The 12,837-nt window shown below is 32.0% G+C and overlaps 2 protein-coding genes across 8 annotated transcripts in view; both read left to right on the top strand.

Annotated features, from left to right (window-relative positions):
- The window catches only part of Syt7 (Synaptotagmin 7), a 233,725-nt gene that overhangs the window by 143,986 nt on the left and 76,902 nt on the right, over positions 1-12,837 (top strand). The gene's annotated exons all lie outside the window — the stretch shown is intronic.
- The window catches only part of LOC145725871 (uncharacterized), a 211,107-nt gene that overhangs the window by 180,257 nt on the left and 18,013 nt on the right, over positions 1-12,837 (top strand). The gene's annotated exons all lie outside the window — the stretch shown is intronic.

The raw sequence follows: 12,837 nt of genomic DNA, 5'->3' as shown, positions 1-12,837 counted from the left end.
TTTAGTGGCAATTTTTACAGTTTGAGTTAAGTAAGGGTTGTTTGTGTAAAAAATGAAGAACGCCCCTGAATTTTTGGTTCAATCTACTGCATACACAGCAAATTTCGGGGTCGTAATCTCCCTATTTCATAAATACTGACGAAAATTGGGTTTTACTGAATTTTAACTGACTTTTCTGTATTTTTAATGATTATTAGTACAACCTGACTGAAATAAGGATTGCTTGTGGAAAAAATGCAGTACGTCTCTGGATTTAAAGGTCCATTTACAGCCAGTACAGAAAATTTCAGTGCCCTAACCCTACAATTTCAAAAATACTAACTGAACTTGTGTTTTGCTTTGTTGTAACTGACTTTCCCTCATTTTTGGTAGTAATTTTCATAGTTAGAATTAAGTAAGGGTTGCTTATGAAAAAATGCAGTACTGTCCTGGATTTTAAAGTCAATTCTCTGACTCAATCTGACTGAAATAAGGATTGCTTGTGGAAAAAATGCAGTACGTCTCTGGATTTAAAGGTCCATTTACAGCCAGTACAACAAATTTCAGTGCCCTAACGCTACAATTTCAAAAATAGTTAGTTAGTTAGTTAGTCTTCTTTATTTCTAATTATGGTCACAATACATTTCCTGTAACTACAAAAAACATACATGAAAACACAAAAAGAAACAGCGTCATTTTAAGAATGAGTGTACACCTAATAGTCTCTTACATAATCCCTGATACAATATGGCTCTAAATTAATTAACATCTGTTTTACCTTTCTTTTAAAAAGTTTCTCATTTCTTTCTAATTTTAATACTAACTGAATTTGTGTTTTGCTTTATTGTAACTGACTTTTCCTCTTTTTTGGTAGTAATTTTCATAGTTTGAGTTAAGTAAGGGTTGCTTATGAAAAAATGCTGTACTGTCCTGGATTTTTTAAAGATAATTTACTGCCTACACAGCAAATTTCAATGCCGTAACCCTACAATTTCAAAAATACTAACTGAACTTGTGTTTTGCTTTGTTGTAACTGACTTTCCCTCATTTTTAGAAGTATTTTTTTTTGTTTTTGTAAGAAATGCAGAACGCCCCTGAATTTTAGTTTCAATCTACTGCATACACAGCAAATTTCAGGGCTGTAACCCGTCGATTTCAGAAATATTGACGGAAATTGGGTTTTGTGGCATTTTAACTGATTTTCCTTCATTCTCAATGGTATTATCACAGTCTGCCTAGAGTAAGGGTTGTTTGTGGCAGTACGTCCTTGGATTTTGAGGTTAATTTACTACTTACACAGCAAATTTCAGGGCCTTAACGCCATATTTGAAAAATATGTGTTCTATTTTAACTGACTTTGATATTTAGTACAATCTGACTGAAATAAGCACTGTTTGTGGTAAATATGCAGTACGAGGTGTTTAGTTTTAAGTTTAGTTTACTACCAACACAGCAAATTTCAGAGCCGTAACCCTCCGATTTGAAAAATACTGACTGAAATTTGGTTTCGTTGAATTTTTCTGAATTTTTACTTAGTACCTACAACCTGGGAAGATATGCAGTACGTCACAGGATTTTAAGATAAATTTACTGTCCGCACAGCAAATTTTAGTGCCGTCTTCATGAAAAAACAAAATACCTGATGGTGGTTGGCAAAAACTGAAACGTTGTATCTTACTGGTGCTATTGCCATGTTTAGAGAGGAGGAGAGTATTGATTTTCAGTTTCCTCACCAGATAAATTAGCAGAAAATAAAAATTATTATATTATATATTATTATATTTTCATGCTCGAAAAACGAACACCCTGACTAGTATCTACAAAAATAATTGAAACCGAATATCAGCCTGTAGCTTTTACTAGATTGTTATACCTTCCAACATTATCAATATTTCTAGGCCAAACTACAGCAATATGTAGAGTGAAACTTTGCAAACTAAAACGTGTATAAAATATCATGTAAGAACAAAGCAGTGATGTCAAATAATCTGCACGAAGCCGGAATATTGTGTGGCAAAGTGTAAAGAATATCCCCTGCCATACTTTCTGATAAAGGGTTATTCATATGGGTCTTTGAATGCTCCTCCGACCGTGGAAAATAATCCGTTCGGAGCAACAGATCGATGCTTGGCCCTGACTCCTAGCCAGTCGCTTCCTCTGATTTAAATATACTATATATTTATGAGATGGGGAAACCTTTTTCTGGGTCTTTGGCTCCGGAAAAAAAAGCAGCAAGAAATTGACGATTTTTTTTAATGATTAAAGTAGTGACCTTCTGACCTAAAGATTTCAATTGAAGATATTTCAGCGCTTCAGGGGATATAAATGAGAACCTATAATCGAACCATCCAATTCCAGTTTTATCTATATGAAAACATCAATTCTTGTTCGAAGACAGTAATGGTCTTTGCTTATTGGATTTTCAATCTGCATTAAAGGAACATTTATCAATGAGGTAAATATCAGTACGAATCGATGAAGGTTAGGAGTGATGAGTTCAGCATAGTGTGGATAAATGAGGTTTGGTTAGTAATGATGCCGAGCTTAGTGCAATACACTCAGATACTAATTAATCTCCCCCCGATAGAATTGAAGTTCGACCCACTAAGCTTAAGGGAATGCCAAAGCTTAAGCCTTGTTCGAGGCGGTTCACAATCAATCAAGTAAATGAACTTTAACGAGCTGCAATTGAGACCGAAGGGATTTTCAGTTTTCACTTTAAAACACACGAACTTTGGTGGAACAACAGTTGTTGAATTTAACTAGTCACTTGAATCAACAAATTGAGGTGTAACGTAAAACCTCATCTTAAGAGTGGTTAATGTTAATCAATTAAAAAAAATTTTTCAATATAAATTAATGATCAAATTGAAAAGTGGGCCAGTTTTTCATCGTCTTTCCATTATAATTACTAATTACCAAAGCTAATCGATTAGTAATTCCTGGCTCTTCAATTAATCAAATCTAAAACGCAACTTTTTAGAGTCTGGTTAAGTTTACCTCAAGGTTTTTATTATGGGACATCCGTAATTTATTTTGTTCTCAATGCATTGTAAATAGAAGTCTAAGAGTAGTTTTTTATGATTTGTGAAGAAGATTAGAAAGTCTGGACCAGGTCATTTAGGCTTCAAGTAACAAATTTTTGCTCAGAAAAGTTCTCTATATACTTTTTCTTAAAAAAATGGATTCACTAAATGCATACACTAATGATAAAATGTATTTTATTAGTCTGCCGTGACTAAACCAATTTGATAGCCATCTACAGGGTGGTCCAGTTTTAAATGTCAATAATTCACCAATCCATAGCCAATTAAAAAATAAGTTGACATTCATTATGTCATTTTCCTGAAAAGTGCTTCCTAAGGAAAATACAATCTTTCAAATTTCTGTTTAAAAAATCGGTTTTTGTCATAACTGTCAGACCGTTAGAGCAATATTGATCAAATTTGGAACAAGCACTTTATTACACGTTATTACGGTTAAAGACCCAAAACTAACCCAACCCAACTCAAAAATTGGAAACGGAAAATTCACTTAAGAAGTTTAAAAAATATTATTGTAGCCAGTTTTCATAATTTCCAGACAAACTAAAAGACTTTAGTTTTGAAAATTGAATTAGAAAAGATAAACATTTCAGAAGCTTAAAAATTGTGTTTGTAACCAGTTTTCATGCAAATCGAGAGACTTTAATACTAAAAATTGACTTGTAGACATAAAAACTACTTTTTCAAGAGTTTGTTACTACAAATTCATACATTTAAACCTTAAAAATTGACTTGAACCCCAAAATGTAACTGAACTAATGAAAAGTGACATCAGAAGCTTAAAATTTGCATTTGAAGTAAGTTTTCATAATTTGAAGACAAATTTCAATATTTTAGTCTTGAAAATAGTCTTAGATGCAGGACATTAACATTAGATTCATGAAAATTGTCTTGAAAACGAACTTTTCGTGCTTTTTACTTTGCTTTTCATTTTCTTCGAATTCTGGACTATTTTTAGTGCTTCAAAACTGCTTTCAGCTTGGAAAATCGAGTTTCAAGACTATCTTCACCAAGTTATTGACATAGCAAACTTAACAAATAATTTTTACATTCTTCATAGACTTAAAATGGCATTCCAAGCTTTGTCACTATTAAATCGACTTCTAGACACCTCAGTGCTAAAAATGCGGGTATTTCTTAATAAACTAGACTGTTTTTAGTGTTTTAAGGCTGTTTTCAGTGCCTCAAATCGAGTTTCAAGACTATCTTTACAAAGTTTTTGACTTATGAGGCCTAAAAGCCAGTTTGTCCACTGACCATAATCTTGAAAATGTTATTTCAAGCTTCTTCACTATTAAATTCACTTCTACACTCATAGGTGCAATAAATTGTAGCACCTCTAAGAAATTCAGACTGTTTTTAGTGCTTTTTAAGACTGAAAAATCGAGTTTAAGACTATTTCCAAAAGTCAAGTTTCTTCAGTAATAAAAGTAAAAAATGTTGGTACCAAATGCTACAATAATAGTCTTGAGAACTAATTTTTAGAAATAAAATGTCCGAAAATTTAATTTACTTCTAGACTTGTTGTCCAGTCCAGAAAATTGAGTTGTACACTAATTAAAGTCTTGAAAATATACTTTTGGACTCTCTTTTGTCCTACTAAGGTCCGTTCTAGCATTAAAAGTCAACTTTTATACTATTTTCAGTAGTAAAAAATGAGTTTCATGCACAATACAATCTTTGTCTTGATTTCCGGACTTTTTTTAGTTCTTGAATGCCAGTTTCAGACACTCAACCAGGATGGCAGTCTGAGAAAGCGAATCATAAGACCATTCCTAGTAGTAAAAAAGTTTTTAGACTATTCAGTACAAATTTGGACTTTCACAAGTCTTGGATGTTCAGTTTTAAACTATAAAACGATTTTTTAAATTGAAATTTGGAGGACTGTGTCTTCCTTAGGAAACGTTTTTCAGAAAAATGACATAATGCAAGTCAGCTTATTTTTTGATTAGCTATCAAATGGTGAATTATTGACACTTAAAACTGGACCACCCTGTAATTAAGTGTATAAAGTAACAGGTAATCATCAAAGCCTTTTGAAATCCAAACAGCTAAATTAGGGTGTGGAAGGGAAATTTGCTGCTATAAGATCAGTTGCCCCCATTAATCGACCGCTGCCCAAAACACCATGCAACAAGTTCCAATTACTCAAGAATCTGACATCAAGAACAGGAACTCGCATTACTTTCCCGATTGCAAGCATCCTGGAAATTTGCATATCAATAACCGAGCCGTATTGATCAAACACAGTTGATATATTGCTGTTGTACATCCGCTATTAAATGGCACCATCCCTCTGTTTCCTCGTTCTACGAGAACGTATTTAGAGGATTGTTGGAAGGGATGGAAGAAGAAAAGCGATTAATCACAAACACATAAAATTAATTACGCCAACCTGAACAACTCGTGCATTAATCTCGGCACGGTGTTAAGCACTGCCGAAAGTTGACAGTTGTGTTTAATAATTTTAGTTTCTGGCAGAAACTTTGCCAGGTTTACGGGTCAACCAGAACTTCTGGATGCGTAACCACTGGGAAATTAATATAACGTCTATACTGATTATGTCAGAAAAGTTTGAAGGGTATTACTTTTATACTGTAGATTAACGAGGGTCGAAAGTTTTCAGGGTTTTCAGAAACAATTTTTATGTTGTATGTACTGCATGCTGTGACATTGTTCCATCCACGTTTCACACCATTTACAAACTCAATTTCAATGCGATTGCATAGACGAAGTCACACTTTGGGGTGTCAATTTAGTTTTCAAAAGTTTGAGAGTCAAATTGTTTGTTAATTTGTAAGCTAAAAGTTTTTTTGAAATGAACCTTGATAAGAGTTAATGCAGAAGAATTTTTAAGCTCTGAAACGTTCAAAGAACCCAAATTATGAATTTGCAAATTGATTTATATTGGAATCGTAAAGTCAAACTTTATGTTTTTAAAAGTGAAAATCCAATATTTAAGGTTGCAAATGACTATTACTAAAGTACTAAAGTCACTATTTTGCAATTATGTATTACAAAGACTACAATAAATAAGACTTGATTATTCACTAAAAATTTTGGCAAAAAGTCTGTAATTTACTAAATCAACCAGTAAATCTCTAAAATAAACCTTAATTTTTCGCCTTCACCTTAAGACAACCTTGACAAATCGGGCTTCCAAAAGCTTTTTCATCATAAATTATATTTATATTCTGTTTTAGAGCAAAGTTTTAATTTTCGTTCTCATTTTGAATTCAGACAGAAGACGGAATTTATGACCTCGCCACTCCGTCGGGATTCGCGGAGAAAACGATTTCGAAATTACTTTTTTTCGGTGCAGTTCTAGTTTAATATTTCAACGGTTTCGAACAGGTTTAAACACTAACGCTCAAACGTGTTTACACGGAAAATCGATGCGGTAACTCCAACCTGTCCCAAATTTTGCCATGAATCGATAAGAGGCACCTCTCTAATTAAGTTCTAAATGTAGAATCGTGTCTCTATTTAACGCCTCTATTTAGCGCACGGCTTCTTAAACTTTAGAACTTTCTAAAGGAAACGATGAGATTCCAGAATATCCAATTTCTCACCGTGTAAAAGGGGAAAGTGGAAATTTGCTAAAGTAGGTTGATCCTCTTATATTACGGAAATTAGGATTTTTCTTTTGCTGTATAGTTTAAAACGTGTTAGAAAAAGAAATTGGACAGTTTATGATTATTGTTTGATTATTATTTATTTTTTTGAACTGTTGTAGATTTCAGATCATTAGAAAGAGGATAAAAATACTACAAAATGGGCCAAAACTGGCTTCTCTAGCTCTTCATGTTACCGAGATATTGAAATTCAAAAGTAGTAAAAAAGACCCCTAATACTAAACTTTTAAAGTGTTTTTTTGGTCCTTATTTCACCTAATTTAAGGTCCTTTGGTATAAATATGCCCTTTGCTGTGCATTGGAACCCTAAGGAATTGCCAAAATTGCACGTTTTGTAAAAATAACATATTTTTTGACACACATTGCTTTGACCCTAAATTACTCGCGTATTTCACAAGTTACGTCAAAATATGATAGAAAGCAAAAGATAGAGCAGATTTCAAGCTTTCTAAAAATATCCTCACATGAGTTGATTGATCACACCGTTTGGCCGCTAGAGGGCATCAAAATTTATTCACCACAAAATCACATATTTTTTACACACGTTGTTTTGACCTTAAATTACTCCCTTATTTGACAAGTTTAACGTCAAAATAATAAACATGTATCTATTTATTTTAATCATATTTCAAACTGTCATAAATTTGGAAAGTGGTAAAGACCACTCCATGAAGCTATAAAACTACAAAACTTGTTCAAAAGCAATAAAATCAATTATATTATTATACATTTTATAGTCTGATGAGTGGTTTGTTGGCAGTTTTGACGTGTAACTGTCTATGGTGGTAACTGCCAAATACAGCTCCATGAAGCTATTAAAATGTAAATAAATGCTTAAAAGCAATACAATCAGTACAAATCATATTTAATGCTTTTTTCTAGGCCTATGAGTATTTAATTAATTTAATCTGTTACCAACCTGACAAGTGTCAACATCGGATCCATAGAGCTATTAAACTACATAATACAATTATTTGAAAAGCGTTTAAATTTTATAGCTTAACAGATTCATTTTGGATATTTTTACTCCTATCACAATCATGGTAACTTTCAAATATCGCTTCGTAAAGCTATACAACTACAAAACCGTTTTAAAAGCACTGTTAATACAATTGTAAATAATATCAAATGCTTGTTTATAAGTCCATGAGTAGAAATCAGAGAATATTTCAATCTGTCATTAACTTGAAAACAATCAAAATCTTCTCCATGAATTCATAAAATAACCCTTTCCTATTCTAGTACAATCAGTTAAAATTCACATTTTCGAGCTCTATGAGCAGGATTTTTAAGATATGTGACATGGAGCTATTTTTATTGGAGCTAGTTCTATATGTCAAAATGCTGCAAACTGTCAAATACCAGTTCTACGAAGCTATAAAATTTAAAAATAACCTGCTCAAAAGCAATACAGTTCTAAATCATTTTATGTGTTCATGAGAACAAAATTCTGGCAACTTTTTTAAAACTACTTTTGGGAAAATATTATTTAAGGGTTGGCAACGCTGATTAGAGCACAAAAAACGTTGTTAAAATAAAAAGGGTTCCTTATTGAAAGCTTAATTTTGTCTGATAGACTAGGATTTCAGGGTTTCTTTGAAGTAGATGAGATATCCAGAATATTCTTCAGCTAAAAAAGGACACGTAACATTAATCCCCTTTGGGAATTTTTTGCCAAAAGCTTTAGCTTCTTTTAAAGACCTCCCTGATATTTTCTGTAACTAAGTGTATGGAAATGACATTAAAAATGTTTAGTCTGTAGATTTCAATTTAGTTTTACATATTTTCGCCATATAATAGCTTTGCTAAGCAAACCTACAAACTGGATTCTAACACTATTGATTTTAAAACACAATTTTATTCTCACACTAAATTTTTTTAAATTATTTAAGACAAATTGACCAAAACCGTAATTAAAACTTTGTGGAAAGTGATGGTTTTAAATATTTAAATTTGAATGGGGACAAAAGCTATACAGGTAGCAATAAAAGACTACAAAAAAGTGCTTGAAACGTTGCGTGTCTGCTATTTGGGGAAAAAATGTCCTATTCCGCCCTAAATGGAGATGTAGAGTTGAGTATAATATTTATATGGGAATTTATACCAACAAAGAAAATGGGATTTTTTCCATTTTGTAAATCATTCAACATTTTACATTACACAATTAAAATAACTTTGCGTTTTTTTCCAGGAAACACTTCCTGGAAAAGTGCTTACTACAACCTTGTTTATTTGTCCAAAAGAAAAATCAATTTACTCAAACTATTTTTTGTAATTTTTTTTAATTGGAACACTCTGACAGGAAACGATCAATCACGTATAGCTTAACACTGGCAAACCAGCACAAACTTTAAATTTAATTTCCTGTCAATCACTTCATAACAATTTATTATAACAGTTTTAAATTATATGCAAATTCAGCTGTTTGCTCAAACCGGTTCTCGGGATAAAATTTAAAAAAAATCCCTATGGAGTTTCACTTATTGATTGATTGAAAAGCTAAAGCGATGACCAGACCGTTGTTAACTAGTTCGTTCGTTTTTTTTTTTGAAATTCGCTCATGTGTTCATGCTGATTCCGATTTGAATGAAGTTTATTTATGAAAAGGAAACCGATTGTTGCCAGCATCCATTTAAAAGTGTTGAGTTTAATTTAATAAAGTTGTATTAAGAAATTAGTCGGAAAATTGTGTTTATTAGAAGTAGATGTAAATAGCTTAAGTAATTTACTAAATCAATGTGGAACCTGAATAAATTTTCCGATCCATTTTCATATCACAGCTTTTTCTATTGCAAAATTAAAGTAGAAACAGTGTAAGGGTTTGTGACATGTAGCAAACCTTAAAGATATGAGACAGACAATTTATAATTTAAAATGCTGCTGCTGCTGCTTTTGCTAATTAGTCAATAACGGTGAAGAAGCTAATAAAGAAAATAAAGTTTTGACAAAAATTGAAAAATGACACGAAATTGGTCCTTCACACACACCACCTCCTTCATCTGACTCATCTTTTGTAATTTTACATTCACTTTTAATATTTGATAACTGAATTTCTGTTTGACAGTTAAATTTTAAAATTCTTACTGTTTTTTCTGTTCTAAAATTGAAGTTATTGATATTAGTGATAATTGCAAATTATCATAATCAATACTGTAACCTAACAATATCCTTCTTCTGATATTGTAAATTTGGAAATGGTAAACATAGTTTTACCTGTTAAACTTGAAGAGAAGTATGAGGTTCTAAAAACAATAGTTTGCCATAAAAAATCAAATTGTAAGCCTTATGGTTCCTTCAATATTTACGGATCAAAGAAAATGGAAGAAATCAAAATGGTGTTCCCAACATAAATCAAACTTTAGTTTCAGAAAAGTTTGATATGAAAGAATAAAATACCCATTTGGTATGGAAGCAGGTCGATAACGATGCTAGGAAATATGAATAAAGGGTGGAAAAAACGTGCCTAATATTACAATAAAATGTTTTGGGAACTTTGTACTTTTGCTCAAAGTTTTCTCTGATATTCAAATGAATAGAAATAGTTTTAGGTTACCAATTAGTGTGCAACTGCTCTTCACCTTAACGTAATTAACATAACAATGGTAAGCAAATACAGTAAAACCATCATTAATCTAGATGGTACAGTGAAAACTTGCAAGACAGTAGAGTAACCGAACAAAATAGAGAGTCGCAGCTTTGTGTACTAAGAATACAACACGCCCTGAGCCTAAAAGGATTACTACGTTCGCTACGAACCATTGTTTTCCCGGCTTTCCATTAAGTCTTCTAGGGCTTGATAGGCATTCATTCCCAATGGAAATGTCGTTTTCCCCATAATCGAGGTTTTGCTGTTTCAGATCCAATTGGCCGGGGGCCGTTTCAATTCCAAATCTTATTAATTTTGAACCAGAAAGATGTTACTCGGGTTAATTGACATTTAAAATGATCAGCTTATACTTATTGCCTTGTCCAAAAGATTGTCAGAAGTTGAGATTTGAATGTGACAGATGAGGTTCAAAATGACACAGTCTAAACTAAACTTATCTAAACTGTCCTTAAACTCAACTTAGCCAATGTAGGAAAAACGGATATAAATGTCTTAAAAGCGTTGAAAACAAGTAAATACAAAATTTTGACAAACTTTATTTTCTTTTTTGGTTTTGGTTGATACAGTACAAATATTTAGTTCAAGAAGAAATCTAATAAGTTTCCTTTCTACAATGTCAATAATTTACCACTTGATAGCCCATCAAAAGATAAGATGACATGCATTATGTAATTTTCCTGAAAAGCGCTTCCTAAAGAAGATACAGTCCTTCAAATTTCATTCTAAATTGTCTGAAACTGAATTTCAAGCACTAAAAACACTCCGGAAATCAAGACAAAGGTTGTTGCGCATAATACTTATTTTTTACTTCTAAAAATAGTGTAAAAGTACTTTTAAGGCTAGAAATTACTTTACTAAGATTAAAGAAAGCCCAAAACTGTATTTTCCAGACTTTAGTTGGTGTACAACTCAATTTTTCTGACTGAATTAAGTCTAGAATTCAAATAAACACTCGAAACAGTCCAAATTAAATTTTCGGACTAATTCATTTCTAAAAATTAGTTTTCAAGACTAATATCATAACATTTAGTGCCAAACTTTTTTACTTTAATTACTGAAACTTGACTTTTACTATTATAGATAGTCTTAAACACGACTTTTCAGTCTTGAAAGCACTAAAAACAGTGCGAATTTCTTAGAAACGTTCCAATTTTTTGCCTAGATAAGTGTAAAAGTCAATTTAATAGTGAGGAAGCTTGAAATGACATTTTCAAGACTATAGACAGGGTAGAAATTTGCTTTCAGTCCTGATAAGTCAAAAACTTTGTGAAGATAGTCCTGAAACTCGATTTTTCAGGCTGAAAACCGCCTTAGAGCACTAAAACAGACTAGATTTTTAAGAAATGCTCGAATTTTTAGCTCTGAAGTGTCTAGAAGTCAATTTAATAGTGACAAAGCTTGAAATGACATTTTTAGGCCTAAGGAAAATGTAAAAATTGTTTTTTTTAAGTCTGCAATGTCAATTGAAACTCGATTTTCCAAGCTGAAAGTAGTTTTGAAGCATTAAAAATAGTCCAGTGTTTTAAGAAAATTAAAAACAAAGTAAAAAACTTGAAAAGATAGTCTTGAAGTCAACTTGTATGAACTTCAAGACTAAAATATTGAAGTTTGTCTTCAAACTATGAGAACTTATTTCAAATGTAAATTTTAAGCTTCTGATGTCACTTTCTACTGGTTCAGTCACTTTTTAGTGTCCAAGTCAATTTTCAAGGTTTAAATGTGTGAATTTGTAGTCAAAACTTCTAGAAAAGGTAGTTTTTCATGTCTACAAGTCCATTTTCACAACAGTAAAGTTTTCTTTTTTTTGTGCGGAAACTATGAAACTGGGTACAAAGACAATTTTTAAGCCTCTCAAGTCAATTTTAATTGTTTCAAACTCAATTTATTGGTTTCTAGGTCTATTTTCAACACTAATGTTTTTCAATTTGTGCGGAAACTATGAAAACTGGCTACAAAGACATTTTTTAAGCTTCTGAAGTCAATTTTTACCGTTTTCAAGACAATTTTCAAGTTGGGTTGGGTTGGTTTTGAGTCTTTGAACGTAATAACTCGATTATTTTGTAAACAAAGTTTCAAATTAGAATTTTATATATATATAAGAGATATCTTTTTTCAACTTGAAAAAGGAAATTAAAAGAAAACTGTCATTTTTTGAAAATATCTAGTGACGTAGAAAATAAGGTGGAAAAATGAAAACACAATTCCTTAAGAAGCATTTTTCAAGAAAATGACATAACAGCTTATAATAGTTGTGTGCAACATCTGGTGACATCTGTACTCAACTCTATGAGTTAGAAGTACAGATGGCGTTCCAAAATCTAGGAACAGCACCATTAATGCCGCATCATTCGGTAAACACCGATCTGATTGGTTGAAAATGGTGAGGTTTTGTTTTTTGTTTATCAATCCCAATCCTCTGACCGGTTTCGCCGTATTACGGCTCATCAGAGAGGCTATAGGGCTTGATAACCAAAGAACAAAACCTTCGTTCCAGTATAGTCAACTGGATGCCAGAAATGATAGTTGTGTGCAACATCTGGTGACATCTGTACTCAACTCTATGAGTTAGAAA

This window comes from Ips typographus, linkage group LG3, assembly GCF_016097725.1.
Source record: "Ips typographus isolate SLU linkage group LG3, UJ_Ityp_2.0, whole genome shotgun sequence".
Classification (NCBI taxonomy): domain Eukaryota; kingdom Metazoa; phylum Arthropoda; class Insecta; order Coleoptera; family Curculionidae; genus Ips; species Ips typographus.
This window is presented reverse-complemented; position numbering and strand designations above follow the sequence as displayed.